The sequence below is a fragment of the Engraulis encrasicolus genome, unplaced genomic scaffold (genome assembly GCF_034702125.1).
Source record: "Engraulis encrasicolus isolate BLACKSEA-1 unplaced genomic scaffold, IST_EnEncr_1.0 scaffold_50_np1212, whole genome shotgun sequence".
Classification (NCBI taxonomy): Eukaryota; Metazoa; Chordata; class Actinopteri; order Clupeiformes; family Engraulidae; genus Engraulis; species Engraulis encrasicolus.
In genome coordinates this window covers 412,501-419,976 of record NW_026945819.1, presented here as the reverse complement: position 1 = coordinate 419,976, position 7,476 = coordinate 412,501, and the positions used below count along the sequence as shown (strand labels likewise).

At 42.4% G+C, this 7,476-nt stretch overlaps 1 long non-coding RNA gene across 1 annotated transcript; it reads left to right on the top strand.

Moving 5' to 3' along the window:
• The first annotated feature begins 545 nt into the window (after positions 1-545).
• On the top strand, positions 546-1,091 carry LOC134444317 (uncharacterized). The gene is made up of 3 exons (XR_010033929.1): positions 546-639; positions 723-782; positions 1,006-1,091. It is a non-coding gene; the product is annotated as an uncharacterized LOC134444317 (long non-coding RNA).
• Positions 1,092-7,476: the final 6,385 nt, after the last annotated feature.

Genomic DNA, 7,476 nt, shown 5'->3' with positions numbered 1-7,476 from the left:
TGTCTGTTTATGTTTTGTCCACGGAGTCGTCACTGGAAGAAGGGTTCTATTTGCCGTTTCAAGCTAGAGTATTACATCGAATACGGATACAGTGGAGTGAATCACAGAGTATTGTTCACCACTCCAGCTATCCTTTTCATATAATGACCAAACAGCAGGCAGCGCGGACATAATTCTTCTATAGGCCTACAGTAGTCTAGGTTTGTGAGGCAGTGCCCACTAGATTGTTCGGTTTATTTTATGGTTTATTATGATTTACTTTATTTATGTGAAAACCACAGATCTATTGTAGTGGGAGCCATACCATTGAACAGAATTGTATGATGTTCATTCTAGCTAGAACTATTAGATAATGTTTGGACTCCTGGTAGGGGGTGGGGCATCGGTAGGGCCATCCTGAATGTGAATTGATTGAGTACAGGTGGCAGGAGAGGCGTAAAGAGTTAATTCTGCATGTTTATGTAAATAAGTAATATAATCCGCTAACCTATCTGAACCATCAATTTCTGAACAGGTCAGCTTGATGAAGAACATCAGGACCTGCTCGAAGCAGAGGACGCCTATACGGAGGGTCCTCTTCATTCAACCCCCCAGAAACAGACATCTGTGAAACTGGCTCCCACATGGACCAAGCCACTGGTACGCTGAAGTATATTCAAGGTTGATAGAGGGCATAGTAATTGAACTGTGGCCTGTATTTACTTGATCTTTCTTGTGTGTAGGAGAGGGCGTCTTCATCCACCACCATGGCCACCCAAAGTCCAAGAAGTCTTCACTATGAGGTGAGTGGCCTATTTTAGCTGCATCTGAACTGGATAGACTGATGTGACGGGTCAACTTGGCATATTTACACACTATTATGGCCTTTAGCGGTACAGTCGCCAGTGATTATCCTGACGTTTGTATTTTTGAAACAAACAAAAACAAGTACAGATCATAATCAATATGTTATCTTCCTAGCCACGATATTAATTCATATTTTTTATTCTCATTCCTGTACACCAGGATCCACACCTCACTGGAGCTACTGCGATGGACAAGTGCCACCTGCCATTGTTGTTGGACGCAAGCATGACCTCTGAGACCGGTACCATTCATGCATACTGTATAACAAATAATAAATAAGTTAACTTATTATTATGAGCAGATACTATACACAGAAACTCTTTACTCTTCCACATCATGGTAAACCACACTGTGTATTGTGTTACAGATTATTCATGGTAGACCATTGTACAAAAAAGAGGGTGGGGGCTGGGGGTTAATGGCCAAAGGCCTCAGTGAACATATGTGATTTTAGTACCTTTTCCATCAAAACCAATCTGGGCCGTGGCATAGGCAGACTGTTTCAGAACATGTGGACAGAAATACAGAAAGCCCTGTGACCTATCGTGCCATGCATGTGCCTCTACTCTTATGTTGTCAGGAGCTGCTCAGGTGATGTCCGTCTTGCCCCACATCGCTGGGGTCCACCGCTGGGAGGACGTTGGCATCGAATACAAGTGCTTCCACCAAGAGCTGTCTGCAAAGACGACTTGACCCCTCCGACAGATCATCGCATATGCTCGTACCTCAACTGCCTGTCAATATTGCAATAGTACAGCCTAGCAAAGAGGAGGCTGAGAAGTCACAGAACTCAAGGTTTCGTGGTCCACCAAAAAATGAACAACTCTGTTGCAGCAGTCATAAAAACAGGGTTAGATGTGGTGTGGGGGACACATCAGTTGTGTTACTTTGAATCACACATTGTTTTGCAACCAATTGTATTATTATTGCACTTGTTTTTTATTTTTGTAAATAAATATCACTTGTGCCATTGACATGGTAATTTGTTTTCTGGTGCATCACGATTTCTGAAAGTTGTAAGTATTGCGGAGTGTAGAAAATGCATGTACATTCTTTTAGTCTATTGTCGTATTGTGGGCAATCTGTTTTACATACTGCCACAATTGTATTTATTGATCGATGTAACACTTCAATTAGATTTAAACCAATCTTACAGCCCTCACGTTTTCCTGGAGACATGCCATTACACCAGGGGACATGGAGTCCTGTAAAATTAGCTTTGCAGGTCACTGACAAGAATTTGCCTGTCCAAATGGTAAGAAACACACTCCACAAATTTGTAGGTTATGAAGGCCCAATGTTCAAATGCACATCAGCGGCTTGTCAAGCTAATTTCGCAGTGCTCCACTTGTGCCTCCTGGTATAAAGGAAATGCCGACCCTGCATGTAAGTAGTAAACCCTCATGTGACTCTTGCACACCTTGGGTCTTTCTCAAAACCTAGGACAGTGTCCTCTAAGTGTATCAGCCTAATTAGTCACACCCAGTGATTGGATATTCTGTAGAGTTCACCAAAAAGTATCATATCACTGGGCGTGACTAATTAGGCTGATACACTTGGAAGGACTGTCCTAGGTTTTGAGAAAGACCCCTTGTGTACAGGGATGTATCCTGGAATCACCGTGCTGAGTGAGAGTGTAAAGCGCATACATGTTGCATGAAAACAGAATCCACTCAATAGGGTAAAGAATAACAGTATAACTTTAATATTTACATATGTCTATTGATAGATAACTGTTATATACAGTTGCACCACTTTTGCAAGTGTGTTAGGCGCTGGTGGTTGATTATCAACCTATATGTCCTACATAGCCTCTTGTACTTCTTGGAAGCCCACATAATCATCAGAAGACGGATACAGCCCTCTGATAGACCTGACCACACATGATGGTAATGGTCTCCGCTGTTCTCTGCCCAAGGTTTCGCCCTGCAGGCCCAACTCCAACACGATGCGGTAGCAAACCAACCTCTTCTGACTGAGAAAATAGAGATGTGTTGTATAATCAGTTAAAAAAACACATAGGAATATGATAGCATTATTCGGGGTTTTCAGAGATTATCATGCAGAACAAGAATCCTATAGTAACCTTATTTGAGGATATTTTACTATAGCCCTAAAACAAAGAATATCACAGAAATATCTTTCATATTTGGTAGTTTTGGTAATGTTTTGTAGTATCTTTACAAAATAGGCTTCTAATCAAATTCCAATATGAATGAATTGTAATAGTGCCATATCATCACAGAGTAGGCCTATACAATAGTCTTGGTGCTTTTTCGGAAGGGACATTATTGGGCCAGTCAACCATTCAAATTTCAGTTTGGCTGGTAGAAAAGTAAAGACCAATTTATTAGGGTAGCCACTTGACCCGCCATCTGAGTGAATGTTTACTCGCCCTTTTGGCAGGCGATAGAAGTTACTTTAGACCCCAGATTATGAGAATGGTTTCAAAGCACTTACTCTGAGGACAGCTGGCCATCAGGTCCACTCGGTGTCGGTCGTTTCTTCCAGTTTACTTTCCCTTCGGAAGAAAAACTCCACGACAGCTGGGTGACCACCACTGCTACAAACGCCTGTTCCTGGCTGACAGCTTCTCTCTCCCGGGCTCTTTGGACCAGCTGCTCCGGTGAAAACACTGGCTCAAATAAATACGGCTCTGGCTCGTTTGTGAGCCAGTCTTCAGCGTCTATACTCAGAGTCCATTGTTGCTCCACGTTCTCCACTTGTTGCCGCAACCTCGCAAACAACATTTTCTTGGCATGATTGTTTGTTCACCACCAACACTAAAATGTCACTGTCCCTGGATGCTCATTGCTATCAGTTTGCTAGGGTGTACGGCCAGGTTGGTTGTATTGACGGAAGTGAGTGGCTCACGAGGAGGCTTTGGGGAGGGGAGGGGGGAGGGGGAAAGGGGGGAACTAGGAGTGAAGATATTAATGCGTCGAAGTCGAAGTGCTCCAAATGTATTACTACGCCTTTCATTACAGTGCCATTTCTTTATCTAGTAGGAAATCGCCAGGTTTCATTTTGTGCAACAACTTTGTGATAGGTTTACTAGTCATGCAGGGGGGATTTAATAGGGAACACATGGAAGGATTTGGTCACTTCTAACTTAAGGCACCTTTTGCGTCCATCCACAAAGCTGAGCCAAGCTAATGCTAACGAGTTTGCGCAGCGCGCGCTGCTGACTGGGGGCGCGTCCGAAGACTAGGCAGGTCCAGAGGAACTCATCTCAGGTCAGAGAAGAACATACTTTATTATTGAAACACGGTGGACTGTTCCTTTAAGCTTTAAGTGTAAAATGTATAGTTAGTGTAGTGAACTATTGTTTTAAACTGCATGTGATTTCAATTCTGGGGCCTCATGTACGAAGCTCACTTACGGACAAAAAAGTTACTTAAGGTGTTTTCCACGGCCACGGTCAGATGTACTAAAACAGACCAGACGTGGAAAATTGCGGATCTCCACGCGAATTTCAGGGCTGCTGTGGAAGTTTCCGTTAGCGTGGAAGTTGCCGTAAGTGGTGCATTGCGTCTTTTTGGCAGCACACAGAGGCATGCAGCACAACTACATGTGTTGTACGCGGTCGGAAATATTGCAGAGATGCAGCCAGTTAAACGTGTATTTTAATGCGTGATTTAAAAAAGAAGATGAAGAAAACCACCTCAACCATAGACCTATTATTGTTGAGGCAGCTGGTTAAAATGAAGCGGACTCATGAAACTATCCTGGAATTACAACGAAATTGGATGCCCATCAACAGCATTATTTGGCAACTATTAAACAATGAATAACCTATTTACTGGATCTGCGATGCGTCTTCTCGCATTTGTTGGGAACGTCCTCACCGCAGTCCTTGTCTTTCTCTTTTAATAAGGCTACTGTAAAATTAGTCCATTAATTGACAGGTGACTTTTATAGGCTAACTGAGTTGGCTGCAAGTTATTCATACATGTGGCGTAGCCTATGTGTAGCCTACATGTGTCATCTTTCAGAGTTATAACCGACATAAATGTTTATTTCTCGGAAGCCTTGGCGACTGCCTCATCGCAATGTGTTTTGATGTAATGCCTTTTAAATAGGCCCCTATCAATTGTTGGGAAACCTGCATTGTAGGCTACTGCAGTATAACATGACAGTTTTTTTTCTGCAGTCTTCACATTAAGTATTACCAATGCCTGATTTTATACACGCCGAAGTAATTTTGTTAGGCTATTGCGCGCAGCCTTTTTCCTTTTAAATTGGCTACCTCCGAAACAGCGCCTCCCTAGTAACACAGAACGTAAAGAGAACGTTTGACTTTTGGTTCTCTAAAGGTTGGGGTTATTACCAAACCAAAATTTACCACTTAGAAACGTTCCCTTTGGTTACAGTAAAAACCAAGCAGCCATTGGTTCCGGTTCGGTTTCGGATACGTATTTTTTGGTTCTGTTTTGGTTCTCACTGGGTTGCCAGGAAAGTTTAATTTAAGTTCCCAGAACGATATATGTATGGTTACCATTCCATTCCCTCGCCGTTCTCTCACCGTACCTTTATTGCTTTTCATGTTTGTTCCCTCATCGTTCCCATATGGTTCCCATAACCTTGATGGTTACATTATAGGTCTGGTCACGTCTGGTTCCCTAGACGTGCTCCTGATGTTCCCCCAACTTTGTTTATACTGTGTTGTTCAGAGCATAAGCAATGATGACTGTCCACCCGATTAAATCATATACGTCTACAATCTACATATTAGTAACAGTATTTCCTCCAGATTTAATCATGTACACAATCTATTTTTTTATTCCAGTTCATTCATTTAACTCAACTTGGTTGGGTTGATCTAAGGTTTGGCTGTGCACACAACATCACACAAAAGATGTGGTGAGTGAAATAAATAACTTGTTACACCTTTGCCGGTAACAAGCAGGCCCCTCACAACCAATCTGTCCATCTGCGCCTGGCCAAAACTAATTACTTAGGGCTGGTATATCATGATTCAATTGCTTGCACCTGAAAAACTCCTAATCAATCTGGTCACATGGTACTCTTGAGCCTGTATATAAACCTGCTGTCAGAGTGCTTTAGTTATTTGCCTGCCTGCCTGCCTGCTGGCTGGTCAGCATGGCACAGCATAGCGCTTATTTAAATGCTTTGCAAGCAAGCTAATAGCGCTTTTGGCTTATGGCATTTGTTAGCTACATCTTGTGCCTTGCTTTGTGAGCTAGTCAGTAACAGCACATGTTACATTGCTTGCTCCATTGTGCACTTGATGTAGATGGTATGATTATCTTTAAACTTCATTAAGGAAAACATTTGGTATTAATCCCCACTAGATTGTGTTCATACATGCTCAGCTGATATTTCTCTCACATTGTGGTACAGTATGGCATATACTGATGAATAAAATATAGCCATTATACATGTTTTTAGCAAATATAATCATAATTCTAAAACAGCAGTGTGCCAAACTGATGCCAGGCGCAGGGTGTTTCAGTGATGGTGGAGGATGGGAGGTCCTTAAGTACCATGATCAGGGTACCTCAACTATGGTGAGAGATAGTGGGGCAGGACCAAAACACATTCACAATAATAAACAAGGTTGGGGGAACATCAGGAGCATGTTTAAGGAACCAAATATGCAACCAACAAGGTTAAGGGAACCATATGGGAACGGCAAGGGAACAAACATGACATGAACAGGAATAAAGTGACGGTGACAGAACAATAAGGGAACGGAATGGGAACTACACATATAACATTCTAGGAACGAAAATTAAACTTTCCTGCCAACCAAGTGAGAATGGAAAAATAACCAAAAATGACTCTCTGGGGACGTACCCAGAACTAAACTGGAACCAAGGGCTTGTGTTCCAGGAACCTTCGTAGAACTAAAAATTGTTAGTAGGGCTTCACCTCGCATCATGATTTCCCGCGTTCCCCTTCCCGCGTTCCCTTTCCAGTTCTTTCAACCAATGAATGCACATGAATGGGTCTGTTCATACTAATTAGAATATTCATATAGAATATTTAAGGGAGGAGGCAAGGCGGAGACTTGGGCCCGCTTGTGCTCGTGCATGTGCGCAAGATTTCACGGCAAAACCCGGTTACGCACTTGTTGATACATCCGGATATTTTTGTCCGTAAGTAACTTTCAAGATTTCCGCGCCCGCACTTTCTTGGTAGGAAATCCACGCACTTCTTTGTACATGAGGCCCCTGGTCTCCACAATTTAATGTACAGTGGTGTGTGAAAAGCAAGTTAGCAAGCTAACAGCCCAAGTCATTCATGTCAATGCAGGTGTCTGACAACAGAAATGTGCTAAATCTATGTGCTACTGGTTGCTTTACATTTGCGCCAGCCTTACTGTATGTTACTGTGTCCAGGTGAGATAATATCATTCACGATATCTGGCTGGGTGTTAGTAACTTAGATGACTGTTCACTGTTTAAAATGTGATTTAGCGATTTTGCTAACGTTAGCACGCTAACCGCTGCTGCAGTGATAGCTGCCATTTAAATGCATTAGTTCTACAATGCATTGCTAACTGCCTCATGTGAAAGTTTGTTTTTTATAAACTTTAACAATAACAGCTGAACCATTAGGCTTGTCATAATCACAGATGCAAGCACACATTTCCAAATTACCACC